The following is a 15,043-nucleotide window of genomic DNA, read 5'->3' as shown; positions in this document are numbered from 1 at the left end:
CAAAAGGCTGAGTGTCTCAGTAATCCTAATGTGGCATGAAGAATCTAGAGGATTCTTGGAAACCTGTTGTTCTTCAGTCCATACTGGATTCCTGATGAAGCTTCTTCTATCTCTGAAAAAAATGTCAGCTATAGCAGCAAACAAGAAAAATTTAACAGCAATATTGAGGGTGTTTAGTAATAAAAGCAGTTTTTCTTCTTCAATATCCTGTCAATGGCCATTAACAGAGGTGACACACATTTATGTGACACTTCATATCTCAGTTAATGATTACGATCATTCTCATATTTTAGTTATCCTTCTTCTTGAGCTTCATGTGGTCTGTGGATTGTATCTTGGGTAATCCATGCATTTATGCTAATACCCACTTAGCAGTGAGTGCACACTGATAGGTTACCTCCCTCAGGATGATATTTTCCAGTTCCATTCATTTGCCTATGATTTTCATGAAGTCATTGTTTTTAATAGCTGAATAGTACTCCATGTGTAAATGTATCACATTTCTGTATCCATTCCTCTGTTGAAGGGCATCTGGGTTCTTTCCAGCTTCTGGCTATTATATATAAGGCTGCTATGAACATAGTGGCATGTATACTTGTTATATGTTGGAGCATCTTTTGGGGATATGCCTAGGGTGGTATAGCTGGGTGCTAAAAGATAGTACTATGTCCAATTTTCTGGGAACTTCAGACTGATTTTCAGAGTGGTTTGTCGTTTGCATCCAATCCAATGGAAAGTGTTCCTCATTCTACACATCCTTGCCAGCATCTGTTGTCACCTGAGTTTTTGATCTTAGCCTTTCTGACTGGTGTGAGGTAGAACCTCAGTGTTGTTTTGATTTGCATTTCCCTGATGATTAAGGATTTTGAACATTTTTTTAGGTACCTCACAGTCATTCGACCTTCCTTAGTTGAGAATTCTTTGTTTAGCTCTCTACCCCATTTTTTAAATAGGGTTATTTGACTCTCTGGAATCTAACTTCTTGAGTTCTTTGTATATATTGGGTATTAACCCTCTATTGGATGTAGGATTGCTAAAGGTCTTTTCCCAATCTGTTGATTTCTGTTTTGTCCTAATGAAAATGTCCTTTCCTTACAGAAACTTTGCAATTTTGTGAGGTCCCATTTGTCTTTTCTTAATCTTAGAGCATAAGCCATTGATGTTCTGTTCAGGAACTTTTCCCTAATACCCCTTTGTTTGAGGCTTTTCCCCAATTTTTCTTCTATTAATTTGAGTGTATCTGGTTTTATGTGGAGGTCCTTGATGCCATAAGAACAACAATACCAAGAAAGTAGAGCTCCAAGGTACTAAACCACCAGCCAAAGAGTACACATGACCAGACCCATGGCTCCAGCTGCATATGTAGCAGAGGATGACCTTGTCAGGCACCAATAGGAGGAGCAGCCTTTGGTCCTGCCAAGGTTGGAGCCCCCAATGTTGGGGAATGTCAGGATGGGGAGGTGGGAAGGTGCGAGTGGTTGGGTGGGGGAACACCCTCATAGAAGAAGTAGGAGAGGGAATGGGATAGGGAATTTCTGGATGGGAAACTGAGAAAGAGGATAACGTTTGAAAAAAAAATCCACTGCAAAAAGTAAATGGGAAGAATATATTCTCTGTGACTATAGGAATTTCTCAAATTTAAAAAATTAAAATAAAATATCATTCCCATAATCAAGCCCATTGGAAATAAGATGTAGATAATTATTCATTTAGACTCTCTTTCCAGATAATTCTTGGTTGTGTCATCACCATAAATGATATTGTTAGAATCTTACTTCCTAGTATTCAGTGCTAAAATATGACTATTGTAAAAATTTCACTTTTTAATTGGTGCTAGCAACAGTAAGGGGTCCCTGTATCTAAAGTAATCAGTGGCATTATCTGGACCACTATGAATATGCCATTTCATAGGTGGATAATTTGAATGAATTTTATTTCTGGGCTTCAGTTTCCTCACCTTTAAAATACAGATACAGCAGTCACTGACACTGTCTAGTTCCCCTAAGGATAGTTGAATTTCTTCTTAATTTAAATATTTATAAGATTTTCAATAAATAGATGAAGCTAGAAACATTCATTCTGGAATGAGTTAAACCAGACCCAGAAAAATTGGGGAGAAAAAGCATATTTTCTTTTACTTATGATGTTAGCTTTGAAAGTTTAGATATATAAGCTTTACTATTAATAATCACTTAGAGACCACAGGAAATTAGTAAGTGGCGCTGTGCAAAAAAACAAATAACTCACAAGTATAAAAGATTTAAAAAAGGAGGAATAATGGAACGGAAAAGAGTTAAATAGGACTGAGAGAAAACTTAGAAAGGAATAGGAATTAAAAAAATAACTAATACTGAAAAAAGCTTCCTAAAACACACACACACACACACACACACACACACACGGCCTTATAAAAAGTTTAAGTGAGTTATCAAGTATACAGTGGCTCTACCACACATACCACACACACACACACACACACACACACACACACAGGCTAACAAATAAAAAATGTAAGTCCAAGAAAATGCTTTACTGTCTTAAAGCTTTTGGTCTGTGAGGTCCTGTGGCCCCCTAAACATAATAAGTTATTGTCAATTCTATTGTTCACTTTCCATAACAACACTGATATCCTGAGTGCACAGAAGACACACCACATTCCTTGAGTCATAGAAAGTGGCAAAATCAAACTGGTACTGAACTCCGTCCCTACTGGCTAGCTTTAAAGTGTAGAAAGGTGCTGTTCACAGGACTAGAGGAAAAAAGTTATCACTAATCTTACCCATATTTAAACTCTGAGATATAGTTAGTTAGCAAAACAAGCCAAGGAAAGCAAATTCATCACACATAGTGGCATAAATATCATAAAAGTAACCAACTATTTCTGATTGGGCAAAGTCTTGTTCCAAAACAGTTGAAAGCCAATCTAACATAATTACTCCGACCCAAGAATCTTTTGATTAGGCAGGATTTGTAACCCCTGGGACAAAATCTATTATCATTATTCTGCTAAATGGACATGGTATTAATCCAACTTCTTAATAATTATTATTATATCTATAGATCAATCGTCTCTTCACCCCATGATCTTACTTAGGGTTTTTACTGCTGAGAACAGGCACCACAAACAAAGGTTGCTCTTTTATGGACAACATATAATTGGGGCAGACACAGGTTCAGAAATTCTGTTCATTATCATTATGATGGGAACCATAGCAGCATCAGGCAGGCAAAGCGCTGAAAAACCTGAGTTCTACCTTCAGAAAGAAGGAAGATCTCAAAGCCCACCTCACAGTGACACACTTTCTCAGCAAGGCCACACCTCCCTAGTAGTGATGCTCCCTGGGCCAAGCATGCAAATCTTAACCCCTGCTGAAAAAGATTTTATTTGCAGTAGGTGGAGATCATCCCAGAGATCTACAACTGGTCAACATGCAGATAATTAAAGACTGATGTCTCATACCTAAATGGGGCACCTATTATGCATCTTTTCCTGAAAGACCCCAGGGCTTATTGCTGAGATGGACCAAAAAAGTTCTAAGAGCCAGAAGCTTAGATGATTATGAAAAGACTGAGTTTTCCTGGCACTGCAGGAGAGTTGCATATATGAATTCATGTTAGTTGGAACAGCATGTTCAGTAACTGGACAGACTCAACACAGAAAAAAATCCCAGCATGAAAGGAAAGAATGAACAGGACATCCCACCCCTAGTTGAAGACTCGTTAGTGAGAGGAACAGTCATTACTCTGTAAGTTTTGGGGTCCAAGCTCCAATAGACCACATATCCAAAAGTATATAGACAGCATAATGTGGACTCTATTGGTTAAAATCAAAGAAAGAGGTGACAGTTGGCAGTAGGGATGGGAAGGAGAATAGATGAAAGAGAGTTGGGAAAGAAGATGTGAATCCAACCAAATTATACAAATTTTTTGAAGAAATGAGAAAAAGAAGTATCTGTCAGCATGTAATAATTCTGAGATGATAACTACTTTTATGAATAATTTATTTCTAAAATCAGATGCCTTTTACATATGATAATAAAATCAACTTATTTGTCTTATGATGCTGAGCAACTCTTGCACAGACATCATGATGAAAAAAGAATATGAGAAACCCAGGCACAAGTTGCTATTTCAGCAGACTAAAATAAAATGGTACCTGTGCCGAGAAGTGAACTACAATCAAGAATTATCTTGGTGGTAGATGGAGAAGTCTTACTAACCACACTTCTAACTTGAAGAGAACATTTCACAGAAGGAGACTGATAAGGATTACTTCAAGCAGCCAGGGTTCTATTGTGAGAGGGATCAGGACAAACAGACAAAGGAGTTTTGTTTGGGGAATATCACAATTGATGTGTCTGTAAGGCATTAATATGGAGAAGATACATTGGCTGTATGAATCTTAAAGTCAAAGAGAGATCTTTGACAAGGACCATACAGACTCAAACTCTGGAGCTATTCTCTTATGTATAATATTTTAAGTCATGCAGAGTAATATGCTCAAGAAACCAAGTTATATGAAACAGAGTAAAAATATGAGATTTCAAGAAAGATAAACAAGATTGAATGAGATGGCCCATTTGCAGGTTTTAAGAGTTTACTTGTGAAAATTTTGCTAGTTGTAAATCAGTGTCAAGATCAGAAATGGAAACTCGTCAGAACTTCATGACCACTACAGTCTATTTTACAATGAGAAGAGCTCTGAAGTCATGGTAGCTGGCCGGAGAGTAGATATCAGCCAGATCAGGGTAGTGATGGATTCCATGTGTGTTGAAAGCATAAGGCATGGCAGAACATGATTTTCCCAGGAACTTTGTCATGCTTAGCATGGATGGCTTATTCAGTCAGAGTCAGTTTGTGGAACATGTGCCAATTAAGGGTTCACATGTCAATGAATGGAAGATAAACATAAATATATTATGGATCCTTGATCTTCATAAAACAAATGCTTTCAGTGCAACTAAATGTATGACAGGACAGTTCTCAAGTTTATGCACACTTTAAAAGTATGAATTACAGATTTTCCTTGCAGAATAAAACCTGGAAGTTTCAAAGAAATGCATTTTCCTCTTCATCTTAGATATAGATCACCACCTTGTAAGTGTAGACTAAGGAATGAATGTATATAGTTGGATAACAATTCGAACAGTAACATTAGCAGTGTTGATAGTGAGAAAATGGACATTTGCATAACTTCTTATTTTACTTCCTAGACACTAATTTCTCATGCAAAAGCCATAAGCCTGGAGGGGGTTGATGTATCAGTGGATAAGTGATGTTACAGAAGCATAACCAGTTTCCATTGTCCCAAATGTTCCTGTCACTTCTCTGTACCTAATCAACACTTATTGATCTATAACTGTAGCCTTATTTGTGTGTCTTTTTTAATCAATTAAAGTAATTTTCTTGTCCATATATCAATCTTTTCATGACATTGGTTAGGATTAGCCAGAATTTCATGTCTAATAACATCTGAAGGTAAAATAAAGAGTTTATGAGCTTGTATTTTCTGGCCAAATCTTCCCATATAGAAGCTTGATCAGAGAAAAATCACTAGCAACAGAGGTCTCTTAATTGCTTGATAAGAGGGCCTGTGTATGTATGACCACATATTAGAAAGGTTTTCCTTTCTTAAGACATGAAAAATTAGATAGCTTCAAGTGTCCTCAAATGACCCTACCTAAAGTCGCTGATGCACACACTACATTGCAAATTGTAAAGGAGGAAAAAGACAATAAAAGAAACAATTGATTACTTTGTTGACAAAAACATCTCTTTCATACCATGAGTGGCACTTGTCTATTGAAGAGAATGTTCTGTATAGTCCTATGTGATTGTTCTCCATGTAGCTCTTAATGTCTGTCTTCTCTGTCTTCTTTTTACTTGACAGGTTTGACTAAATAATCTTTTTGAAGCACTGCTCCATCCAACCATTGTTCTTCACAGAAACTTGGCTGTAGTGCCTTTAGTTCAAAGAATTACTTGTCAACATGACATTGGTATAGAAGGCCTTATATAATTTAGTCTCCACCATTAGGTTAATATTGCCATGCAAACTCTTTTTTATCCCCCTAGATAACATCCTTGTACTTCTGTTCAAACTCTTTTGAGAATGTCCTTGTCATTCTCTCAACTAGACTTTTATAATTAATTATACAAGCCTGAATGGACATATTACAATAAACTGGTGATAGAATGAATGGATTTTAAATGTTCTGAGTTTTCATTCAGTCAACTTCTGCCCCAACCAAAGCAAGAAGACATTTCTACCCTCAGCCCATTTTTCCATTATGCCATTTTCCAGTAAACTTTCCTGTATTGTGTCCCAGGGCGGCCAATAACAGGAATACATTTGTCTATTCTGGAACTTTGTATATACGAAAGCATTCATGAGAACTCCTAATACATCTGTGCCTCTCATGCATAATGTTTTGGAGACTTTTCTATGTTATAATGTACATGAAATGCCTCATTCATTTTTTATTATTATATGTAAATAGAACTCCATTGTGTAAGTACAGTATTATGCCTCTACTTTTTATTTTAATTTTTACTTCCTTGTTCATTACTTCAGTGAAAAAATGATGCATGCCAATATTTAGGTATATAAATAATTACTACAAGGTTTAAAATTCATTGTACTGCATTATAATTTCTGAAGAAAGGAGGGCTAACAAGGAAGGCTTATTTCTGCCATATCTAACTTCAAGAAGTTACCTCATTTAGTAGTCATTGAGTCCTATGAACTAGACACAGTCCTGTTTCATATGATGTACTCGAGACTTTAATGTTATAAGAACTTGTACTCAAGGAAAGCATTAAATAGTGAAAGCAGAACTTAAATCTACATATTCTCCTCCACAGCACTTATTTTATTTTCTATTGTGTTTCCTATGTGAACTCTTAGAACTGCCTTTTTACCATACATAACTGTTAAAAAGGGGATTTGTTCCATTTTTTTCTCACTGTCATTATGAAGAAACACAATATTAAGAAATAGTACAGAAAAAAATAGGTGACAAAATGTCCTCATTAATCACCACTAGCACCTTAGGGCAGACAGAGTGACAGCTGATGGAAACAGAGAACAAAACAGGAAATTAGCTATGATTAAGGCCCATCCCCCACTGATCCACATCCAGAGGCTCAGTCTCCTCGCAAAGATTCCACAGTCTCACAGGACAGTGCCACCAGATTGAGCCAGGATTTTCAAATACACAAGTTTGTGGGGAGACACTTCATCTTCAAAGCACAACAAAACATCTGTTTCCACTTACTATCTTTGTGCTTGGATTACCCCTGTTAACTTTTCCTAAAGCCTCAGTTTCCTTATTCTGTAACTGAAAATCCTAACATTTGCTTCTCCCATATTATTGAAAAGAATTTGGGCAGATTTAAACAATGTTGTTTCTTCCTAAACTATGCTTGTCTCACAGTAAAACATTTTCCATGATCAATAAAGGAGGCTCTTGGCCTCAGTGGGAGAGGGATGTCCTAGCCTCCACACAGACTTGATATGCCAAAGTGGAGGAATACAGGGGAGAGGCACCTGCTCAGAGAGAGAATGGGAAGGGCAATGGGGAAAGGTGTGGGAGGGAGTGACAGGAGGAGTCAGAAAGCAGGATGTAAAACAAAAATAATAATGAGGGGGAGGAGGAGGGCGGAGGCTGGGAGGAGGTGGGGGGAGGAGGAAGGGGAAGAGGAGGAAGAGAGAAGAAGGAGGAGGAGCAGGAAGAGGAGGAGCAGGAAGAGGGAAGGAAGGAAGAAAGAAAGAAGGAAAGAAAAAGAAAGAAAGAAAGAAGGAAGGAAAATAAAAAAAACAAACGGGGCCTTCAGCAAAGGATTCTGATTACTTGAGATCCATAATTAGAGGACTCGGAAGCCTGAGCATAAAAGCACTGTCCACCTACCCAATGGACACATAATACAGCAATATGAAAAATAGTTAATGAAAGCAATAGTAGTTCCCAAATTATAAGTTTTTCCTCCCGATTTCATTGAGATTTAAATGAACGCTACTTAAATGCCATCAGGCAGCAAACACATTGAGTTGAATAAGTCTGTTAAGATTATCACTTTAAAATGAGCCACTATAAAATAGAGGCTGCGGCTATAGAACATACTCCATAAAGCTCCATAAAGCTCCAACCCTTTTAAAGAAAGGAGTAAAACAATCCTGCCTCCATTTCTTTCCTATTGCCATGATTAAATATCCGGACCAAAAGCAGCTTACAGGAGAAAGTGTTTATTTTGACTCACAGTTCAAGCTACAATTCATTATTATGGGAAGTCAAGGTGATAGAAACTTGAAGTAGTTGGTTGTATTAGATCCATAGTGAACAGCAAAGAGTAGTAAATTCATTCTGTTGCTAAGTTCTCTTTCTTTGTTTATACGGGTCCAGAGTTCCAGCATCTCAGTCAGGGGAACTGAGCCACCCACAATGTGGAGGTCTTCACACCTCAATGGATGTAATCCTGCATGATTAGCCCAAACACCCATCTTCCTGGTTATTCTAGATTTTGTCAAGTTTATATTTGACACCAACCATCAAATTGATTTACAAACAAAACACAAACAGCTTATTTATTAAATAACATCTTTCAAAAGCATAAATTGTTTTGTTAAAGAAGAAAATTCAAGATAAAGATAGCATTCCTCTCATGTCTAACCCACTGGGAGCAATTCCTTAACACTGGAATAATTTGGGAAAGCAAAAATAAAATAATAAAAATAAATCCCATTGCCTCAGGCCAACAGGATAGAAAACTTGTTTAGGTCTCAAGAGCAAACTTAAACATATATTTCAAAAAAAAAAAGAGAGAGAGAGAGAGAGAGAGAGAGAGAGAGAGAGAGAGAGAGAGAGAGAGAAAGCTGAACAAAGGCAAAACAGGGTGAAATAAGCTGTGAAGAGAATCAGGTCTACAACTTAGAAGAGCTTCAGTTTAATTCTATCATTTATTTATTTTTTAACATTCCTATGGGTTCTAAAGAACTTGAGCATAAGATAGCATGCTATTAGTTAGCAACTTGCAAATATACATGGAAAATAGAGAATAAATAGGAAGTCTCTAAAACAGTGATGCTTACGTTGGGAACTACTTGATGAGCATCATCAATAACATGGAAACCACAGAGCAGAGAAAAGACTAAAGACATTAGGTAAAGATGAATTTTCAAAGAGAAAGGAAACAGAGTATTATGCCTAAAAAGGTAAAGGGAATGTTTTTTCAAAAGGTAAGGTATATTCAGATGCCATTCTTATAGAGAGGAGAGGCCCTGCAGTATTTTAGCTGAAAAAGAGACAAAGACTATAGTTGAAAATACAACTTGTTGACAAGTTTGATATGGATATCATCTGAAGAAAATAACAAATATGATCCATTGATTTGTTGCTTACGTCACTGAATCCTACCATTTGCTAAAATAATGAATAAAAAAATGGTTGGATAGTTTGCTTTGACCATCTCAGTGGAGATAGTAAATTGAAGGGTATTGTTTCCCATAGGTCTGCATATTTGAATTCTTGGTCTCCACAATAATGGACATTGTCTCTAATCTTCTGGAATTGAGTCTCAAAATAAATGCATTCTTTTATAAATTAATTCGGTGTAAGTTAAATGATATCTGAACACAGCAACAGAAAATTAAGACTGATACACATACATTTTTGGAAGTAAATTGGTAAGCCGGGGTTGGGGGAGACTTAAAATCGGGATGCCAACAGTTATAGAATGGAACCTAAAACCACAAAGATAAGTTATGTCTAGGAAAATCTATAATTAGGAAAAAGTAAAACCTAGTACTGAGCTAAGAGCAAAGGTGTTCATTAAAACCTGAATAGAACAGGAAGATATCACAAAGGAAACAGAGAAGATGTCGTCTGTAGGAAGAAAAGTCAGGTAATAGTAGTACCACATTAAGAAAAAAAGAATAAAAATAGCATGCTCCTGCAGAATGTACTGAGAGATCAAGCAAGGATATGGAAAAATGACCTGGATTTAGCCACATGGATTAACTACTTTTCAAGAAGGATTCAAACAAACTGGTAATGAAGTTTAGTTTGAATGCATCAGGAGGTGGACTATTAGGGAGTGGGCACATGAATAATCTATAGTCTTTACATAAAGAAACTGGAAGATATATGAGAGAGTCAATATAGAAACCTAAGCAAAGAGGATTGTCCTTTTTACCATTTGTTTTCATGTCATTTTGGATGAAACTTATGAAGATTACTAATTGCTAAGATTGGTTTTCTGGGTGGAATATGCTAGAGTGTATTGTACATATTTTCCCCAATGCTCTTTGCAAATCCTCACAAAACCTCGCAAATAGATAAGGACTATTAGAGTTTCTGCCTCACTGCCCAGGACACCAAAGTATAAAGAAGGAAATTGGTGTGCTTCCCATAGTGTCAGAGCAAGTATTTGAATAGACAGTAAGATTTTATAATTCACAGTTTGGGCCAATCCTGTGAACTATGCTAGTCTGCCTCTGGTTTTTATATTGATATTCTGGTATAAGATACCAATAAACAGAGAACAATCAACATTATCAGAAAGGAAATCTTTGGGATGATATAAGGAATATAATCTTATAATGAATATAAGGAAGCTCAGGAAAAACTGGGGACACCATCTATCCAAAGAAATGGGTGAAAGCATACGCTGAGATGAAGAGAGCCTCATAAATTTGGTGGCAGGAGAATGAAGACATCAGTAGATGTATTTTCACTTCCATCAAAAATCTAAGTGAGAAAAAGGGGTGATGATGTTCTGGGAACAAAAAAGCAAACTGCAGAATATGGAGACACAAACCTCACAAACCGGAGAAGCTTCATGTTACATGAATATCTTTGTGACTTTAGGTCCCATTCTATAGTTATTGGCTTTTGAATTTTAACTCCCCCTCCCTCATGACTTATCAAATTTATATTGTATATGCCTGCAACAAATGCGCTTAGTTTTTAAGACAGCATCTTTCACTGACCTTGAGGCTCTCTGCAGTCCGCAGCATCGAAGGGTCCCTTATTTCCTCGAAATAAGGAGTGCAGACACCTGTATCTCTGTATTCTTGTGTGTCCTGGGGATTCAGAGTTAGGTCCTCACAATTGTGCAGCAGACACTGTACCAACTGCACTATTGCTCCAACTCTCTCTTTTATATTTTAAACATATTTATTTTAGTTTTGGTACGTGTACGCCCAATGACTGAAGGAACTATATATGGCACACAGGTGCCAGGAGAGTTCAGAAGAGAACACTGGAACCCTTAGAGAAGGAATTAAAGATGTGAGTGAAAGCTGAACTGAAGCTGAGTTCTCTGTCAAACCTCTATGCACTCTTAACCACTTTCCCATCTCTCCAGTCCATGTACCTGTTCTTTTCTAATGTATATGTGTTTTTGGAACTAGAGCAGAGCAGCGTACTTGAAGATGATTTAATTATAAACATAGAATTACCTTTTGAGAGCATAATGAACCAGAAATAATATGAAGAAAGATTTCAATTGTCTGTCAGGAAAGCAAACTTTTACAGTTACTCATCACTGTCAAAATATAACACGTACCACATCGCAATCACCTCCAGAGGCAAATAGTAGCCCTTAGAAGTAACTGCAGTCACCTGATTCAGGACCTGGTAGCCCAGTGCAATTTCTACCACTTCAGCACTCTGCTGTTTCTTTCACCAGAAGAGTCCTCACATTGTGGTAGTGTCATCTGTTAATAAGCAACAAAAGTTTCTGCACTGCCCTGTTAATTTTCTGGAAATTGCCTAACTAAAAGCAATAGTTTTTGTTGCTAACAAAAGACTTTTATCTTACTATGCAATAGCTATGAACACAGGAAAAAAGGATTATTGTAATGACAAATTTAACAGCGTGGGCTATTAGTCGCTAAGTTTAGACTAAGTCTTTACCCTAGTTACTATGATTAGACATGAGAATGGAAATATTATTTCAACGTGGAATAGGAATGTTCACTGTGTTTCTCACATGGAAAGAAGTGGTTGCTGAAAAGAATTTGAATTGGTTGTGAATACAAGGCAATTATTTTATTGAAAACATTGGCTGGATACAAAATGCTCTAAAGATAGGAACTAATGTTCCTCTTTTCCACACATAGACTCCAACTACCACCCCAGCACACATACACTCACAAGTATTATAATTGAGTATAGGCTTGATTTTCAAAGGAAGTGAGCATGATGAATGGGGCAGGGTAGGGGTAGCCATATTCATGACGTCGAGACAGCTACATGTTCTACTCTGACCCATGAATCTCATCTGTCACATGGCTGGTCTCCCATGAAAGCCCTTGCTAGATCAGAAGTTCTGTCATAATACACCTAAAGAAATAATGCAACTCTGCAGTATATCTGCTTGTTGCACAGCAGCTCCTGAATCAATCTATTCATCACAACAGGGGACATAGTCAGAAAGCAAGAAGCCAACGATTATGAGTGCTCACATAATGCCAGATAATATTCAAGGTGCTTGATGAACCTGCCTCCTTCAATCTTTATCAAAGGCAGATAAGAGTGCACTCAATATCACTTAAACTTAAAGGTCAGATTTTCAAGTAGTGAATGTGTTTTCCATGATGGCATTTGAACCCTGGACAGGAACACATTGATTTTATGATGTAAAGCTCCCTGAAGCACATGCAAATTTTCCCTTACTTGAATAGTCAATTAAGCCATAAGAGGATCATATGAGGAATTTAGTTTTCAAAATTTCCAGACATATCTTCATCATATTTCAAAATTAAAATATGGTATCCCCTTGAGAGTCAGTGCACAACAGAATTTCAACTTTCTGATAAGATATTTAAACCTTAATGTCCTTTATACAATGAAGAAAGCTTATCCATGAAAATAGCATTATGCAGAACTTAGCAAGTTGTATATATTTGCTACAGTGTTGAGACTATGATACCAATTCAACCACAAAACTTTTGACCTATGATTTGTGTTTGCAAGATGGGTTAAAGGTGGCAGAGAACTTGTGAGAATGGCCAACTAATGACTGGTCCAACTTGAGACCCACTGTCATGAGAAGGAGCCCATGCTTGATAACACTTGGATGACCAGAAACCAGAGAATGAATATCTCAGAAACTAGATAGAATCAAACAAAATTGGGGGTAGGGATAGACTGAAATGTATTGGGAAGTCAGTGAAATAATTCCTAATGGTATTTTCCTCTTAAACCAGAGCTTCTATAATTGTTAACAGAGAAGCCTTATCCAGCAACTGATAGAAACAGATGCAAAGACACACAGCCAAACATTAGGTGGAGGGATTGAAGACGAAGTACCATAAGAGCCAGAGGAGTCAAGGACACCACAGGATCACATCTGGCCCACAGAATCAACTAAGCAGGGCTCATCAGAGTTCATAAAGACTGAAGCCCCAATTAAAGATTTTGTATGGATCTGACCTACGTTCTCTGCAGACATGATGTTGTTGTATAGTTCAGTATTCTTGTGGGAGCAGGGGCTGTCTCTGCCTCTTTTCGTTTGTTTTGTTTGTTTTTATTAATCATTTTACATTTTGTTTACATTTCAAATGATAGTCCCCTTCCCATTTACCCCTCCACCAATCCCACAACCTTTTCCCCTCCCCACTTCCCTTTGCCTCTATGAAGGTACTCCTCCACCCACTTACCTACTCCCACCTCACTCCTCTAGCATCCCCCTAGCTGGGGCATAAAGCCTCTCTCCCCTCCCATTGATGTCAGATAAGACCACCCTCTGCTACATATGTATCTGAAGTCCTGGATTCCTCCATGTATATTTGGTTGGTGGTTTAGTCTCTGGGAACTCTGGGTAGTCCAGTTACTTGATATTGTTCTTCTTATGGGATTGCAATCCTCATTCAGCTCCTTCAATCCTTCTCCTAGCTCTTCCACTGGGGTACCCCAGCTTGGATCAACGGTTGGCTATACCTGCATCTCTATTAGTCCAGTGCTGGTAAACACTCTCAGGGAACAGCCATATCAGACTCCTATTACCAAGTACTTCTTAGCATAGCAATAATGTGGGGGGTTGGTGTCTGCAGATGGAATAACTCCATAGGTAAGGCAATGTCTGGATGGCCTTTCCTTCAGTCTCTGTTCCATTTTTTTTGCCTCTGTCTTTTCTTTGGAAAATTTCTGGGTTTAAAATTTTGAGATGCTTGAGTGGCCCCATCCCTCAACTGGGGGCAATGCCTATCTCTACTGGAGGTAGTCTCTACAGCTCGTATCTTTCCTTTGTTGGGTATTTTGGCTAAAGTCATGACCATTGACTCCTGGGAGTTTCTAGCTTCCCTGGAGTCTGGGACTTTCTAGTGGCTACCCCAGCTCCCCATTTCCCTCTGCTACATATTTCTATTCAATTTCCTGATCCTCTGTACTTCTCTCCTGTGCCTTGCAATACCTGTTCCTGCCCCTGCTTTTTCCCTCCCTTTCCTGTCTCCTTTCCTCTCTCTCGTTCCTATGACAATTTTGTTCGCAGTTCTATGTGGGATTGAGGCATCTACACTTTGGTCTTCTTTCTTAAGATGCATATGGTTTGTGGGTTGTATCATGGGTATTCTGAGCCTTTGGGCTAAAATCCACTTGTTTGTTCTTTTGTGCTGGGTTACTTATTCAGGATGATATTTTCTAGTTCCTTCCATAAATTTACTCCGGCTCTTTTGCCTGCTTTTGGAACACCTTTCCTCCTACTGGCTTGCTCCAGCCTTGATATGATGGTATGTGCCTAGACTTATTTTAACATGGCATGCCATGTTTGGTCGATAACCCTGAGAGGTCTGCTAAGGAATCTAAAGGAAGAGTGGATCTGGGAGAGAAGGGAGAGGGTAGGAGAAGAGAAGGGAAGGAAAACTGCATCTGCCATGATATGTGAGGAAAGAAGAAAGAATGAAAATGAAAGAAAGAAAGAAACAAACAAACAAACAAAGAAAAAAAGAATGAAAAGAAAGGAAGAAAGAATAAACATATATATATATAAAAGGAAAATGAGAAACAATGCAATTATATTTTAATTTCAGAAAATAAATATT

Source organism: Rattus rattus, chromosome 5, assembly GCF_011064425.1.
Source record: "Rattus rattus isolate New Zealand chromosome 5, Rrattus_CSIRO_v1, whole genome shotgun sequence".
Classification (NCBI taxonomy): Eukaryota; Metazoa; Chordata; class Mammalia; order Rodentia; family Muridae; genus Rattus; species Rattus rattus.
This window is presented reverse-complemented; position numbering follows the sequence as displayed.